We start from the raw sequence: 17,359 nt of genomic DNA on the forward strand, positions 1-17,359 counted from the left end.
AGATATCGCCCAGAAATTGCAGTCACGAAACGCCGAAAAATATTCCAAATTAGCTCCATAATATCGACAGAATCATGGCAAATGTTGTTTATAATCAATCCTCAAGGTGTTTTTCAAATATCTATTCGATAATATATCAACTGGGACTGGTAGCTTCTTAGTAGGATAGAGAGAAACAATGGCCGCATTTGTCCTGAGAGACTTCAGTTGACCACTGACGCAATGTTGACGTTCAGGCTCATTTTTCAAAATAAAAGCCTGAAACTATGTATTGTGACACTAGACACATTAGGGAAGCCATAGAAAAAGGAATATGGTTGATATCTCATTCACTGCTTAATAGGGACGTATAGGAACGCAGAGCCTTCTAAATAAGAGTCCCTTCCTGTTTGGATTTTTCTCAGGCTTTCGCCTGCAACATCAGTTCTGTTATACTCACAGACAATAGTTTTACAGTTTTGGAAACTTTAGAGTGTTTTCTATCCAAACCTGTCAATTATATGCATATTCTAGCATCTTGTCCTGACAAAATATCCCTACTACGGGAACGTTATTTTTCCAAAAATTAAAATACTGCCCCCTAGTCATAAAAGGTTATAATAGGTTCTAATCAATAGCCTAGAATGTGTTTTTGTGATTGTGTATCTTTTATCATCATTTTAGCTTTCTAGTAAATGAATACTCAACTAAGATTGGTGTGGTACGAACTCATTGAGACCCGGGTCCGTGCAGATTCCCGGATTATGCGACGTTCAGAACGAGACTGTGGAGGTAACTGATTAATTAGCGGCTGTTGTAAAATCGATATTCTGATATTCTTTCAGTTAATTTGGGAAATAGAAACTCAATAAAACTAATTTTCCCATGATTCCCCAGGTTAATGAGTTAATAATTGCTTGATTCAGTTAATCACGCAATTAGAAACCTTTAATTATTTGATGAGCAACAGTCGTCACATTAACTAATACAATGTCACGACAGTACCTTGTGAGGTTGGACCTTGTGGTTAAATATTATATTATGTAGAAGGTTGGAGCTATATATTGAGCAAACATATATATTATGTCGAAGCAAATCTTTTTTTATAATTTCAAAGATACCAACGTAGTATAAACTAAATGAATCAATCCATCGTGGATTTGACTTGTTAAGGTTAATATCACCCCACCTGATTGATACATGTAACTCCAAATGTTTAAAGGATGAGTGATTTTTTGTACATGTCTGGCCCTGGTTTGTATCACTGTGAGTCTCAGGCACAATATTAAACAGCTGTGTCTTCAGTCTGCAGGTTCGGCCCTGTTATAGTCATTATCTTGTTAGAGGAGTCTAAAGTGAGGCTGACCTTTTTTTCAGTGAATCCTTGTAGACTGTGTTTCCGGTATATATTTTCCCAATCCACTCCAGTCCTTTCTTGCAGGTTGTCGGATCCAAGCTGTCCAATAGCTAGATAAAGAGTATGAGACTTTACAGGAGGTGGTCAGTGGTTGACCTGGCTGAACAGTCATAGAGGCTGGCTGAGTGAGTTATTCACAGTGAACACCTTTGGGAAGAGAAAGAAGGAAGAGATAATTACAAGCTACAAATAGTGTCAAATTACATCAGTCTAATTCAATTTTCATTCATGTGTTTTTTCCCCCAGATCCAAAGAGACTCACAGGACACAGCTGCCAGCAGCAGCAGTAGAGATGCACTGAACATGTTTTGTGTTGAAGCTGAATTGGTTCTCTGGAATTGCACTTCTTTCCTCTCCAGGACTCGGAGGGACGTACTATGGGACAAAAAATGAGAGAATGTTTGTATAATAGAGAGGTGGAGAGAGTGAGAGGGCGACAAGTGATATTTGCAGGAATAAAATAACTCCCAATATTAGTAGAACATGGTGGGGGTTAGAAAAGGCCTTGGTTGTGGGACATATGACATTGATAGTTTATTGCATTGTTAGTAATCCTAATATCTTGAACACAATTATTTCAATTATGGTTGTGCTTGTGAACATTGTCATTCTACAACATTAATCTGAGGGTATTGATGCTGCTTGTATTGAATGGGGAAGTGGTTTTTGTACAGCTCTCTCACCACTCTCTCTCACTGTGTGTAGCGGACACAGTAATACAATGCTGTGTCCTCACTCTTCAGACTGTTCATCTGTAGGTACAGCTTACTGCTGGAGTCATCTCTGGAGATGGTGAATCTACCCTGTACTGTCTGAGAATAGAATGGACTCGATCCACCAGTGTGTATAAAGGCAACAAACTCAAGCCCTTTTCCAGGAGCCTGTTTCATCCAAGCCATATGGTAGCTACTGAATGTGAACCCAGAGGTGGTACAACTCAGTGTGTTGGATTCTCCAGGCGTTTTAATCACTGGTCCAGACTCAGTCAGTGTCTGACCATGAACACCTTTGGAAATATAAAGCAGAGATCATGATGAAGTAAATAAATCCTGATGTGTTGACTTATTCATTTGATTAACATTGTTAATATCCTCACCTGTTAGATAGACTGTCAGTAAGAGTACTCCTGTGGTAGGAAACATGGTGATCTGTGTAGTTCTCTAAAGGTAGTTGAGACAGTTCTCAGCAGAAACAGCCTTTAAAAGAGACAATAATAAAGATGGAGGACAGGAGAGTTTTGCATGAGCTCCTCCTCACTGGGAGGACCAATCACAAGAAGCTTTGATAAATAGATCACGTGGTATGAGGTCATCTTGAGATGCTCTGTAATGAGGAAGAAATCCTGCTCTTTTTATTTAAATGTATCTACTTAATAGTTGTTATTTAGTCAACAACGTTATGAGTGATTTAACCTTTAATAGTTATTATTTACAGTGTTGTCCCATCGCTGCTAATCGCGAAACGGACTCGGGAGAGGCAAAGATCGAGAGCCATTTGTCCTCTGAAACACGTCCCCGCCAAGCCACACTGCTTCTTGACACAATGCTCGCTTAACCCGGAAGACAGCTGCACCAATGTGTCGAAGGAAACACTGTACAGCTGGCGACCGAAGTTAGGGTGCATGCATGCGCCCAGCCCAGCACAGGGAATCGCTAGAGCGCGATGGGGCAAGGACATCCTAGCCGGCCAAACCATCCCCTTACATGGACGCCGCGATCTCACGGCTCTCACGGTTAAAGGTTAAACCATTCATAATGATTATGAATGCCTCTGTTCGTTGTTTTACAGTATGTTACCATAATTATTATCATTGATGCTTTGAAGAATTGCACAAAAGGCACAGATGGTGAGAATTGAACTATTGGTATCCCCAAAGATACAGCATATACTTGGACAATTAATATTTTGAGTTAAAAGTAAGTCTGTTATCAAAATTCTTGTTCTATATTTAATTATGCTCAATGAGGACATTCATTAATACCTACCAGGAATCCAAACTCTTATTTGGATTAGGCTGACATAAAGGTGAATGTAATTAAGATGATATTTACTGATCAAAGTGGCCAGAGGAGTGGATTAAGCTGCATTGACCTTGATGAGTGTAACGTCTGCTTCCAACTCCCACCCTCCACTGAACGCAGCTCACTTTCCAGCTCACACTCTCAAACACCTAGATCCCCTGAACGCAGCTCACTCTCCAGATCCCAATCACCTGAATTCTAATCACCTGTTCACACACCTGTATGTCATTATCACACACTATTTAGTTAAGTTCTTTGCGCCCAATCACTGTGAGGTATTGTTTGTTTTGTGACACATGTTTCCTGTGAGTGACTCCTCCCTTGTATGATAGTTTTTGCCTGCATCACTAATGACCTTTTGCCTATTCCCTGCCTTTACTTTAGCTTATTGGATTTCCTGTATCTACCTATTGCCTGATCTCCCCGACTACGTTACTAGCCTTTTCCCTGCCTGTACTGTGGCCCTTTTGGACCCACTGTGTGTGAGCTTCTGCCTGCCCCTGGACCCAGCTACCTGCTTCCTCCTGTGGTCCTTTACAATAAACACCTGCTGCACCCCTGCGCTTGAAACCAGCTCTCCCATCGTGTTCATTACAATTAGAAATGATATGCTTTGAATTAACTTAGAATTGATACTGGATCCTCAGTTTGTCTGTCTCACTTCCATTTGACTCTGCCAGAGAGAGAAGTACTTGATCAGTTGTTGTACAGCCATGCAGACTCCTGTGTCACTGTGTCTCTGGCACAATATTAAACAGCAGAATCTTCAGACTGTTCATCTAGAGAAAGACCTGTTTTGTGCTATTGTATCTGGAGATGATAAACCGACCCTGACCAGACTGTGGGTAGTAGGTGCTACTGCTGTCATGGGTAGTGTGGAGTATTTTAAACTTGAGAAAAGCTTACACACTGTTGAAAGTAACATCAAAGTGACAGTCGTATAATCAGTAGCAGATGATGTGGGACAACAAGAAAGCTTGACCAGACAGGGCAGGAGTTGGAATGTTAGATACTTGTTCATGTGACAACAAGTAAGATTGACCAGACTGGACAGGATATCATATTTTTGTGTAGTTTGAGCGTTAGAGGCTGGAGTCTTTTATTGTGTAGTGCTTTGTGATATTGTTGTATTATTTACAGTAATGAAACTCAGTATTATTCTAGTGTGACACAAAGAGAGGAAGTTGTACATCAGCTAACCTTTTTGTTAGTGTTGTTTTTGTACAGCTGCTTCACCAGCTTCAGTCAGTGTGCCTGTCGAGCACAATAATAAACAGCAGAGTCCTCTGAACTCAGACTCTTGGCCTCTAAGAACTGTGTGCTTGTAGAGACGTCCTCAGTCAGGGTGAACTGGCCTTTTCAGGGAGTCTGCATAGATAACATCTGTTCCTGAACCAGTGTTCATTCTCCCAATAGTTAGTAGTTAGTCAATAAATGATTAAGACAATTGATGTATGGCTGATTCATAGTAAAGGCTGGGTTCGTGCAGATAACCAACAATGTATGATGTTTGGAATGAGACTAACGTGAGGTAAAGAATAATTAATTAATTAGAAGACTAATTGATCACATATTAAAATACCTGAAGAGTTATATTAGGAAAATTTTAACTTTGTAATCTGAAGATCCCCCAATTTACATGGCAAGAATGCCAGGAGGAGTAGGGATGTAAGAAACATGTCTGTCTGGTTACTAACAAACAAGGTGGTTGCTGTGATGAAGGTTGTATCAGAACAGGGCATTGATATAGCAGAAGAAGGGTGTTTTTTGCATTCTGTCTGTCCTATAAAGACATGTGTCTGATACATCACTGGATGCATTATGTATGCATAATGTAATCATAATATATGCACATACTGTACATACAGTGCATTCGGATAGTATTCAGACCCCTTGCCCTTTTCCACATTTTGATACAATACAGCCTTATTGTCAAATGGATTCAATAAATCACTCTACACACATAATGACAAAGCATGAACAACAGAAACACCTTATTTACATAACTATTCAGACCCTTTGCTATGAGACTCAAAATTGAGATCAGCTGCATTCTGTTTCCAATGTTCATCCTAGAGATGTTTCTACCACTATTACTGGACACAACGATTGAAATCTGAAAACTCAGAGACCCTCTTTAGATGATTTTTTTAATGTAAAAGATAACTGAATGAAACACTATTTACAGCCTAAGTTCATACTTGTGGTGGATGAAACATATTTAAGACACTACTTTCACTTTGACAAACAAAAGTATTTTGAATTAACGTCCATATTATACTTTTTTCTTGTAATACATTTAAATAGCAGAGTCTTCATCAGTACTGGTCTTTATTTTAATCATATGGAGAGAGAGGGGCCCCTCTCAACACTAGCACCATGTATTTAACAGGTGTATCATTGTGTTATTATTTGATACATCATTAGAATTGTTCCTCATGTTTCCACTTGTCATGGTCTACTGGTCATACTATACATGTGTCTGTGTGTTTGTACACATCTTTCATTTCTCTACCAGATGGTTTTTGTCTGGCTATTCTCATTAGTTTAACCATAGTGAGTCTCTAGCACAGTAATACACTGCAGAGTCCTCTGGCTTCAACTGGCTCATGTGGAGATAGAAATTAGAGCAGTTAATCAACCCTTTACATCCGGGGCATTGCTCTTGTAAGTGTCAGAATAATAGTTAATGATCCATTCAAGTCCTTTTCCAGTTGCTTGGCGGATCCAATACATATTAATGCTGCTTAGAGTGAATCCGCTACAGGCACATGTGAGTTTGAGGGATCCCCTGGACTGTTCAGCCTGTGTGAGTACGACCTTACAGTGGACACCTGAGGAGGGAGAAGAATGACAGGTCACGCCAATCAAGGAATCATATCAGTATCACAGCAACACAGGTTATACTTATCAGACTACAGTCAGGAACTCACAGGAGGCAGCTGCCAGCAGCAGCAGTAGAGATGCAGGGAACATGGTTTGTGTTGAAGCTGAAATGGTGGGAGCTGCTAATTTGCTATTAAATCATTCATTTCTGCTGAATGGGGAAGTGTTTTTGTACAGCTTCTCCCATTAGTTTTACCACTGTGACTCTCTAGCACAGTAATACACTGCTGTGTCCTCACTCTTCAGACTGTTCATCTGTAGGTACAGTTTACTGCTGGAGTCATCTCTGGAGATGGTGAATCTACCCTGGACTGACTGGGAATAATATGTAGCAGTACTATAACTAGTAGCAATCCACTCCAGTCCTTTCCCAGGAGCATCTCTGGAGATGGTGAATCTACCCTGGACTGACTGGGAATAATATGTAGCAGTACTATAACTAGTAGCAATCCACTCCAGTCCTTTCCCAGGAGCATCTCTGGAGATGGTGAATCTACCCTGGACTGACTGGGAATAATATGTAGCAGTACTATAACTAGTAGCAATCCACTCCAGTCCTTTCCCAGGAGCATCTCTGGAGATGGTGAATCTACCCTGGACTGACTGGGAATAATATGTAGCAGTACTATAACTAGTAGCAATCCACTCCAGTCTTTTCCCAGGAGCATCTCTGGAGATGGTGAATCTACCCTGGACTGACTGGGAATAATATGTAGCAGTACTATAACTAGTAGCAATCCACTCCAGTCCTTTCCCAGGAGCATCTCTGGAGATGGTGAATCTACCCTGGACTGAATGGGAATAATATGTAGCAGTACTATAACTAGTAGCAATCCACTCCAGTCCTTTCCCAGGAGCATCTCTGGAGATGGTGAATCTACCCTGGACTGACTGGGAATAATATGTAGCAGTACTATAACTAGTAGCAATCCACTCCAGTCCTTTCCCAGGAGCATCTCTGGAGATGGTGAATCTACCCTGGACTGACTGGGAATAATATGTAGCAGTACTATAACTAGTAGCAATCCACTCCAGTCCTTTCCCAGGAGCCTGTCTGACCCAGTGCATCTCATATCTACTGAATGTGAACTCAGAGGCTGTACAGGTCAGTTTGTGGGATTCTCCAGGCGTATTAACTACTGGTCCAGACTCAGTCAGTGTCTGACCATTAACACCTGTTGAAAGAAATGACAGATGTTGTTAAAACAGAATCTGAAACTTAAATAAATATATTTTTAAAGAGACTCACAGGATGCAGCTACCAGCAGCAGCAGCAGAGATGCAGGGAACATGGTTTGTGTTGAAGCTGTCACATTCTGACCTTAGTTCCTTTGTTTTGTCTTTGTTTTAGTATGGTCAGGGCATGAGGGGGTGGGCAGTCTGTTTGTTTTGTATTTGTTTTAGTATGGTCAGGGCATGAGGGGGTGGGCAGTCTGTTTGTTTTGTCTTTGTTTTAGTATGGTCAGGGCATGAGGGGTGGGCAGTCTGTTTGTTTTTTTCTTTGTTTTAGTATGGTCAGGGCATGAGGGGGTGGGCAGTCTGTTTGTTTTGTCTTTGTTTTAGTATGGTCAGGGCATGAGGGGGTGGGCAGTCTGTTTGTTTTGTCTTTGTTTTAGTATGGTCAGGGCATGAGGGGGTGGGCAGTCTGTTTGTTTTGTCTTTGTTTTAGTATGGTCAGGGCATGGGGGGGTGGGCAGTCTGTTTGTTTTGTCTTTGTTTAGTATGGTCAGGGCATGAGGGGGTGGGCAGTCTGTTTGTTTTTCTATGTTGGTTTCTGTGTTCGGCCTAGTATGGTTCTCCATCAGAGGCAGGTGTCGTTAGTTGTCTCTGATTGAGAATCATACTTAGGTAGCCTTTTTCCACCTGTGTTGCGTGGGTGTTTATTTTCTGTTCTGTGTTTTGTTGCACCGTTCAGGACTGTTTGTTTTTGCTTCAGTATTCATTCTTTATTAAATTACAATGAATACTTACTACGCTGCATCTTGGTCCTCTCTTACTCCCGACGACAACCGTTACAGAAGCTGAACTGGTGGGAGCTGTTCTTCTCTACTCTCCAGGATTCAGAGGGATATGCTAGGACTCCGATACAGAAAGGTTTTTATAAAAGGAGGAGGTAGAGGGAGAGAAGGGAAGAGGGGCTAGGTGAAATTTGCATAAGGAGAGAAAATATACTGTATAATTAATTGGAATATCAGTGGGGGATCTTTTCTTATATAACTGTGCAAACTATAGATACTCTGTATTGCCCATGTAAAAAGCCAGACTTATACTGTGGGATGATGTTAGGCAACACTGTGATACAAAAAAATAATAACAGAGTGTAAATCGCATTGTATCATAATCCAGGAGCGTCAATGTTCCCCCGTCTTTAATATTACAATCAAATTGTATTAGTCACATGCACCGAATACAATAGGTGTAGTCCTTACAGTGAAATGCTTACTTACGAGCCACTAACCAACAATGCAGTTAAAAAAATGGATTAGAGTAAGAATTAAAAGTAACAAGTAATTAAAGAGCAGCAGTAAAATAACAATAGCGGTACAGAGTCAAAGTGCGTGGGCACCGGTTAGTTGAGGTAATATGTACACGTAGGTAGAGTTATTAAAGTGACAATGCATAGATAATAACAACTGAGAGTAGCAGCGGTGTAAAGGAGGGGGAGGGCAGGGTAGGCAATGCAAATAGCCTGGGTAGCCATTTTACTAGATGTTCGGGAGTCTTATGGCTTGGGGGTAGAAGCCTCTTGGACCGAGACTTGGCACTCCGGTACCGCTTGCTGTGCATTAGCAGAGAGAACAGTCTATGACTAGGGTGGCTGGAGTCTTTGACAATTTTTAGGGCCATCCTCTGACACCCCCTGGTATATAGGTCTTGGATGGCAGGAAGCTTGGCCCCAGTGATGTATTGGGCCATTCGCACTCCCCTCTGTAGTGCCTTGCGGTCGGAGGCTGAGCAGTTGCCATACAAGGCAGTGATGCTCTCGATGTTGCAGCTGTAGAAACTTTCAGGATCTGAGGACCCATGCCAAATCTTTTCAGCCTCCTGAGGGGGAATAGGTTTTGTTGTGCCCTCTTCACGAATGTCTTGATGTGCTTGGACCATGTTAGTTTGTTGGTGATGTGCACTGCAGTCCCCGTCGATGAGAATGGGGGCGTGCTTGGTCCTATTTTTCCTGTAGTCCACAATCATCTCCTTTGTCTTGATCACATTGAGGGAGAGGTTGTTGTCCTGGCACCACACAGCCAGGTCCCTGACCTCCTCCCTATAGGCTGTCTTGTCATTGTTGGCAATCAGGCCTACCACTGTCATCGGCAAACTTAATTATGGTGTTGGAGTCGTGCCTGGCTGTGCAGTCATGGGTGAACAGGGAGTACAGGAGGGAACTGAGCATGCATTCCCCCTGTGTTGAGGATCAGAGTGGTGGATGTGTTGTTACCTACCCTTACCACCTGGGGGCGGCCCGTCAGGAAGTTCAGGATCCAGTTGCAGAGGAAGGTGTTTTGTCCTATGGTCTTTATAAGCTTTATTGATAAGCTTATAGAGGGCACTGTGGTGTTGAACGCTGAGCTGTAGTCAATGAATTGCATTCTCACATAGGTGTTCCTTTTGTCCAGGTGGGTAAGGACATTGTGGAGTGCAATAGAGATTGCATCATCTGTGGATCTGTTGGGGCGGTATGCAAATGGGTCTAGGGATTATGGGATAATGGTGTTGATGTGAGCTATGACCAGCCTTTCAAAGCACTTCATGGCTACAGACATAAGTGCTACGGGTTGGTAGTCATTTAGGCAGGTTGCCTTTGTGTTCTTGGGCACAGGCACTATGGTGTTCTGCTTTAAACATGTTGGTATTACAGACTCAGACAGGGAGAGGTTGAAAATGTCAGTGAAGACACTTGCCAGTTGGTCAGCACATGCTCGCAGCACGGGTCCTGGTAATCCATCTGGCCCTGCGGCCTTGTGAATGTTGACCTGTTTAAAGGTCTTTCTCACATTGGCTGTGGAGAGTGTGATCACACAGTCTTCCGGAACAGCTGGTGCTCTCATGCGTGTTCCAGTGTTATTTGCCTAGAAGTGAGGATGGAAGTAGTTTAGCTCGTCTGGTAGGCTTGTGTTACTGGGCAATGCTTCTCGGCTGTGCTTCCCTTTATGGTCTGTAAAGCATCGAGCATCAGAGCCGGTGTAGTACGATTCGATCTTAGTCCTGTATTGTACGCTTTGCCTATGTAACAGTATAACTTTATACCGTCCCCTCGCCCATACCCGGGCGTGAACCAGGGACCCTCTGCACACATCAACAACAGTCACCCACGAAGAATCGTTACCCATCGCTCCACAAAAGCTGCGGCCCTTGCAGAGCAAGGGGAACTACTACTTCAAGGTCTCAGAGCAAGTGACGTCACCGATTGAAACGCCATTTAGCGCGCACCACCGCTAACTAAGCTAGCTGTTTCACATCCGTTACACCTATTTGATGGTTCGTTGGAGGGCATAGGAGGGTTTCTTATAAGCTTCCGGGTTAGAGTTCCGCTCCTTGAAAGTATCAGCTCTAGCCTTTAGCTTAGTGTTACGAATCCCTTTTGGCCCGACAGTCTAGGGGGGATGGTAATGAGACCCGTAACATAACTCATGCAATTTATAATAGTGACAAAGTAAAAGTGTGAACGAAATAACCACGACAACTGAAATCTACCGTCAAACTCAGGGTTTATTAATAAACACACGGTAATGGGGGGAGCAGGAAAAGGGGCTGAGCTGGACCCAAGGAAAGAAATAATAATTATTCAAAAACACCCCTAAGCTAGACTAGCCTATTTCAACAACAGCTAACTAACTAACCAAAATACAGTGGGTGGTCCGCCCAGTTCTAACTAGTGTATTTAACAAAGTTTACCTACGGGTAGTGTATGCCCATGGGCGACTTGTTACATTTACATTTACATTTAAGTCATTTAGCAGACGCTCTTGTCTTGGTTCCCCCTTTTCCCACCAGCAAACAAACAAACACCATAACCAAAACAATACTCACAGGTGATGACAAAGTGCTATGGACGTGCTCAAACAAAAGATAGCTCAATACATAAAGAGAGTGAAACAGAGAGATCTACAGACATGGCATTTACAGAGAGATTGAGCTCTACAGCAAACAACTGACAGGGTTTTTAACCTCTTACGTCGACCCGACACGCATGCGTCCCATCTAGCCATCTGGAAATGCAAATGCGCTACGCTAAATGCTAATAGCACTCGTTAAAACTAGAACGTTCATTAAAACACACATGCAGGGTACTGAATTAAAGCTACACTCATTGTGAATCCAGCCAACAAGTCAGATTTTTAAAATGCTTTTCGGCGAAAGCATGAGAAGCTATTATCTGATAGCATGCAACACCCCGAAATACCCGAAGGGGACGTAAACAAAATAATTAGCATAGCTGGCGCTACACAAAACGCAGAAATAAAATATAAAACATTCATTACCTTTGACGATCTTCTTTGTTGGCACTCCTAGATGTCCCATAAACATCACTATTGGGTCTTTTTTCCGATTAAATCGGTCCATATATACCCTAAATATCGATCTATGAAGAGTGTGTGATCAAGGAAAAAACACCGTTTTAAAACGCAACGTCATTTTTTTAAATTAAAAAAGTCGACGATAAACTTTCACAAAACACTTCGAAATACTTTTGTAATCCAACTTTAGGTATTAGTAAACGTTAATAATCTATCAAATTGATCACGGGGCGATGTGTATTCAATAGCTCCACGTCTTGAAATCATGTTCAGAAATTTCTACTCCAAAACATCCTGTCGGAGACCGGAAGGAATGGGCTGTCTCTCACTCGTTTGACCAAGAAACAAAGCGCAGGCAATTGACAAGACTGGCGACATCGTGTGGAAGCTGTAGGACTTGCAATCTCAGCCCCATCTAATTTGCTTTCCAATAGACAATACATGCAAGTGGCGCATTGATATATTTTTCAGATTTCGGTGATCAGTTTTTCTTCCGCTTTTCGATGAAACACACGTTATGTTATAGTCACAGCCGTGATTTAACCAGTTTTAGAAACGTCAGAGTGTTTTCTATCCACACATACTAATCATATGCATATACTATATTCCTGGCATGAGTAGAAGGACGCTGAAATGTTGCGCGATTTTTAACAGAATGTTCGAAAAAGTAGGGGGTAAGACTTTTCTCACCCAGGGGTTCCGCTAGCGGAACACCCACAACATTCCACTGAAAATTCAGCGCGCAAATTTTTTTTAAATATGTAACTTTCACACATTAACAAGTCCAATACAGCAAATGAAAGATAAACGTCCTGTTAATCTACCCATTGTGTCAGATTTAAAAAAAATATTTAGATCGAAAGCACAACATATGATTATGTTAGGTCAGAGCCAAGTCACAAACACACACAGCCATTTTTTTCAGCCAACGATAGGAGTTACAAAAAGCAGAAATATAGATAAAATGAAATCACTAACCTTTGATTATCTTCATCAGATGACACTCATAGGACATAATGTTATACATGTATTGTGTGTTTTGTTCGATAATGTGCATATATATATATATAAAAAATCTCAGTTTACATTGTCGCGTTACGTGCAGTAATGTTTTGATTCCAAAACATCCAGATATTCACAGAATTAAAGATTATCTTATCCTCTATGCAACCGCTGTGTCAGATTTCAAAAAAACTTTACGGAAAAAGAATAATCTGAGAACGGCGCTCAGAACCCAAAATAGCCAAAGACATAAGTTTATGTTACAGGTCGTAGAAACAAGTCAAATGATGTATGCAATCCATGTTTAGGATGTTTTAAACATCAATAAGGTTCCAACCGGAGGATTTCTTCTTAGGTTTTTGCCTGCCATATGAGTTCTGTTATACTCACAGACATAATTCAAACAGTTTTAGAAACTTCAGAGTGTTTTCTATACAGTAGTAATAATAATATGCATATATTACCATCTGGGACAGAGTAGGACGCAGTTCAGTTTGGGCACGCAATTCATCCAAAGTGAAAATGCTGCCCCCTATCCCAAAGAGGTTTTAATGCATTCAATATATTATTATTACAGTCCTACTGTTCTCATTGTAGGACACGTTGTTTGCAATCTAGGCTACACTTACGCGAATCATTCCATTTACGAGTTGTCAATTACTTCATTGGCTTTTGTTTCGATCAGTCCTGTTAATCTTGAGTAAGGACACGCATCTGTTTATGCATAAAAGTAGGCTTACGTTGCTAACCACTCAGCATGAAAGAAGAAAAAAATGTCACCCTCTGATTTGGTGGAAATGTCATAATATATGCCTACCTGATTTCTTCTTATCTCTTGCACGAATAGTTTACAGCTGTGTCTGTCCAGAGCTCACTGACACAGGAAATTCTGAGGCCCCAGAATATTTTATACAATGCTGCAAGTTTGCTAGCACCAGCTTCCTGCTGGACCAAGTTGATAGTTGATACAATGTTTCAAGGTCCTTGCAGACAGGCCATGCATAGCCAATTTGATTAATAGGATATTTATTTTTATCAGGATATTTTCTACCTGCAGCCTGCAATGTTTCTACGTGTTGGCTTTATGTAGGCTGTTTTTACATATTGGCAATGGCAATAAGAAGTTACTTTTAGAAATGTATTGTTATCATTTACGTAGAATGATTTACCGCATGAAATTGATTTTGAGATATGAAGACTTTATTATAAATTAAATTAAACTGTTTAACTAAAATGTGCATATGAAAATTCTAACTGTCACGATAAATTGGCACTCCAAGGTTGCAGACCGCTAGTGTAGCCTATTATCTACAACTTCAAAAGCATAATGGCAGAGTCTGCAAAAGCCAGCAGCAGAGGGCAGCAAGAGGAGGGTCAGGTACAGGTTTTTGATATTGATCTCTGGCTCCCTTTTAAGTAATTTGTGTGTCAAATGTTTTAATCACAGTGCTTAATGCATCAGATAAGCTCAGTAGCCTAGGTATAGTCGATTTTATTAAATCATAGGGTGTGTCTATATATCTAAAAATACACGTTTTCAAATTTCTACCAATCGATTGGTTGAAAGAACAGATGACTCTCGATCGACCAAGATTTTATTTAGTCAAGGACAGTCCTACTTGTTTTGTAGCTGGTGACAATGACACAAATGTTCCAGCGAGCAATGATCAGCTCTGCAAAGCTCTTCAAGTGGTCATCAGCTATTTTAAGATGTAATCATGCATTTGTTGTTAGCCACTTCTATTCCTTCTATAACACATTTGTTACTGTAAACATGCATCAGGTATCTAATCAGACAAGGTGTTTTATTGTAAAGCTAGGCCTATAAGGGACAAAGAGTTTTTCTGAAGTAGACTCTAAAGATTAATTGGCGCAAGAAACTAACATGACAAACGAAGTAGTCATAAGTAGGTAAACCCTGTCTTGGTCAAAATGAATGAGACTTAAACTATTTATTTACAACACCTCACACTTCAACTATTTACAATATGCTTCACTGGGAAAACATTATAAAAAGAACAACACTAAAAACTGAAGGAATAAAAAGCAGCCTTAGGAAAAGCAACACTTAAAAATGTGTGTTTTAAGATGTCTTTAAAAAATGTCCACAGTTTTGGCCCACTTCAGGTTTTCTGGCAGGCAATTCCAGAGGTGGTGGGCATTGTAAATAAAGCCTGCCTCTCCGTGTCACGTTGATCGTTGTCCCTGATTGAGAACCATATTTAGGTAGCCTGTTTTCTTGTGTTTTGTGGGTGATTGTCTTCCGTGTTAGTGTTTGTTCCACACAGTACTGTTTTGGTTTGTTATTTCACGTTGTCGTTTATTGTTTTGTTCAGTGTTCATTATTCATTAAAAGCTGTGAACACTTACCACGCTGTGCATTGGTCCTCCGATCCTTCCTACTATTCCTCCTCATCAGAGGAGGAAGACAACCATTACACCATGCCTCTTGGTCCTAGGCTTTGGGATAGTTAAAAGGCCAGTGCCAGAAGATCTGAGGGACCAACTGGGTACATAATTTAAAAATATATTTCTAATGTTTTGGGGAGCACAATCATGGATTGATTTAAAAATCAATAGAAGAATCTTAAAATGCATGCTAAAACTCAGACAGCCAGTGCAGAGACCTTAAAACCGAGGTTTGATTGATGTGTTTGACACCGTTCCATTTAGATAGATTCCATACATTACAATGAGCCTGTCCTCCGATAGCTCATCCCTCCAGCCTCCTCTGGTGTACATTGTGTTAATGTAGTTGTGTTGACAATATACTGGTTGAGACTTTCATTGAATGTTACTCTGCTGTACTGATGCGCTCTGTTGACTCTGCTGCCAGTTAGATTCTCTGATAGGTTTTTGTACAGAATCTTCACTCACTCACACCACTGTGTCTGTCTTGCACAGTAATACACAGCAGAGTCCTCTGTTCTCAGACCAGACAGCATCAAAGTCAACATGCTGTTACTAGTATCTTTAGTGGTTTCCATACGTCCTTCAAAATGTTTAGCATGGTAACCTAGGCCTAATCCAGAATAACCCAACCACTCCAGGGATTTTCCTGCTGGTTGTCGTATCCAGTGTGTGTGGTGGCTGGAAACGGTATATCCAGATATCTTACAGGAGAGACTGAGAGTTTCTCCGGGATTTTTCTGGACTGGACTAGAGGGAATGGACTCCAGACTCTGACCATTGCAACCTGATGGAGAGAGAGAAATAAATAGGAATAATGTGTGAGAGAATAGGAAGGAAGCAGAACATTTAAGAAAAGCAGAAGAGAGTTTCCCAGAAACTTTTTCCACGTTCAGTCATTCCTCATTAAGAACAGTTGATGAGGAGTAAAACCAAGCAGAACTCACAGGGCAGACAGAGCGAGAGCAGCAGAAGGGAGAGTTTTTCCATCATACTGAGAGTAGAGATAAGAACTCAGCTGCTCCACACAAGACAAGACAACAAGACAACAAGACAGCAGCAGAACATAAGTATATATGAACGCTGAGGGATCTGGATTTACATCATGATGTCATGGGGGAGGGGCTGATGAATGAGGTCAGAGGTCAATTTATGGCTCATCAGTAGTGCCGGGAGTTGTCCTTTATCACATTTTTTTTTACCTTTATTTAACTAGGCAAGTCAGTTAAAGAACAAATTCTTATTTTCAATGATGGCCTGGGAACAGTGGGTTAACTGCCTGTTCAGGGGCAGAACGACAGATTTGTACCTTGTCAGCTCTGGGATTTGAACTTGCAACCTTCCAGTTACTCGTCCAATGCTTTAACCACTAGGCTACCCTGCTGCCCAGAACAGAGTTGTCCCTGGTCAAGTCACTTAGTCAAAAAAACTCCAGGGCCTACTGACCACAAACATAACTGACTCAAGGACTGGAATAAATGTGGGAAATGTGATGATTTTCTAATTGACAATATATATATATTATATATATATTATATATATATTGACAATCTTCATTAAATTGAGGATTCATTTAAATGGCATATGCTGTATAGACATCCATTTGTTAAGAAAATAATTAATATGTATTGAAAAGTCAATACATGAAGGGCATGGGTGACAAACACAGTACAATACTATTCACAGAACCTTTTTTCCAACGGAGCAGTTAAGCAAAATCATTCATAGAAACAGAGGCCATTTTACATTTATACTTGAATGAACACAGTTTAATGAGATTCAACACCTCACATAGCCTGTCCTTTGTTTTGTTTCTCCATACATGTGTATAGATGATGTAATTAAGTAGAACCAATGAATGTTGAACATGTTAAATAAACTTTAGGCCCAGTCTATCCTGTCTCAGGACTTATTATGGACAGAGCACTCCATCTCCAGTGGACTGTTACTTTTCAAACAGTTAATGTGCTTTAATTAAGACATGCAAATATACAGAAAGGACAAAAATGTAGATGTTTTCAGCTACAATTGTGGTCTGTAGGACCATGACGAACAAGGAGAACTTTACCTCGGAAGAATCTGACTTTCTGGACCTGAGATATTGAAACTTTTAAGTTATTTTAAAG

At 40.9% G+C, this 17,359-nt stretch overlaps 1 pseudogene; it reads right to left on the reverse strand.

The window, feature by feature from the left end:
- Nucleotides 1–4,662: 4,662 nt before the first annotated feature.
- Nucleotides 4,663–6,489, reverse strand: LOC135564871 (Ig heavy chain V region-like; annotated as a pseudogene).
- Nucleotides 6,490–17,359: the final 10,870 nt, after the last annotated feature.

The sequence above is a fragment of the Oncorhynchus nerka genome, linkage group LG26 (genome assembly GCF_034236695.1).
Source record: "Oncorhynchus nerka isolate Pitt River linkage group LG26, Oner_Uvic_2.0, whole genome shotgun sequence".
In the NCBI taxonomy this organism is placed as follows: Eukaryota; Metazoa; Chordata; class Actinopteri; order Salmoniformes; family Salmonidae; genus Oncorhynchus; species Oncorhynchus nerka.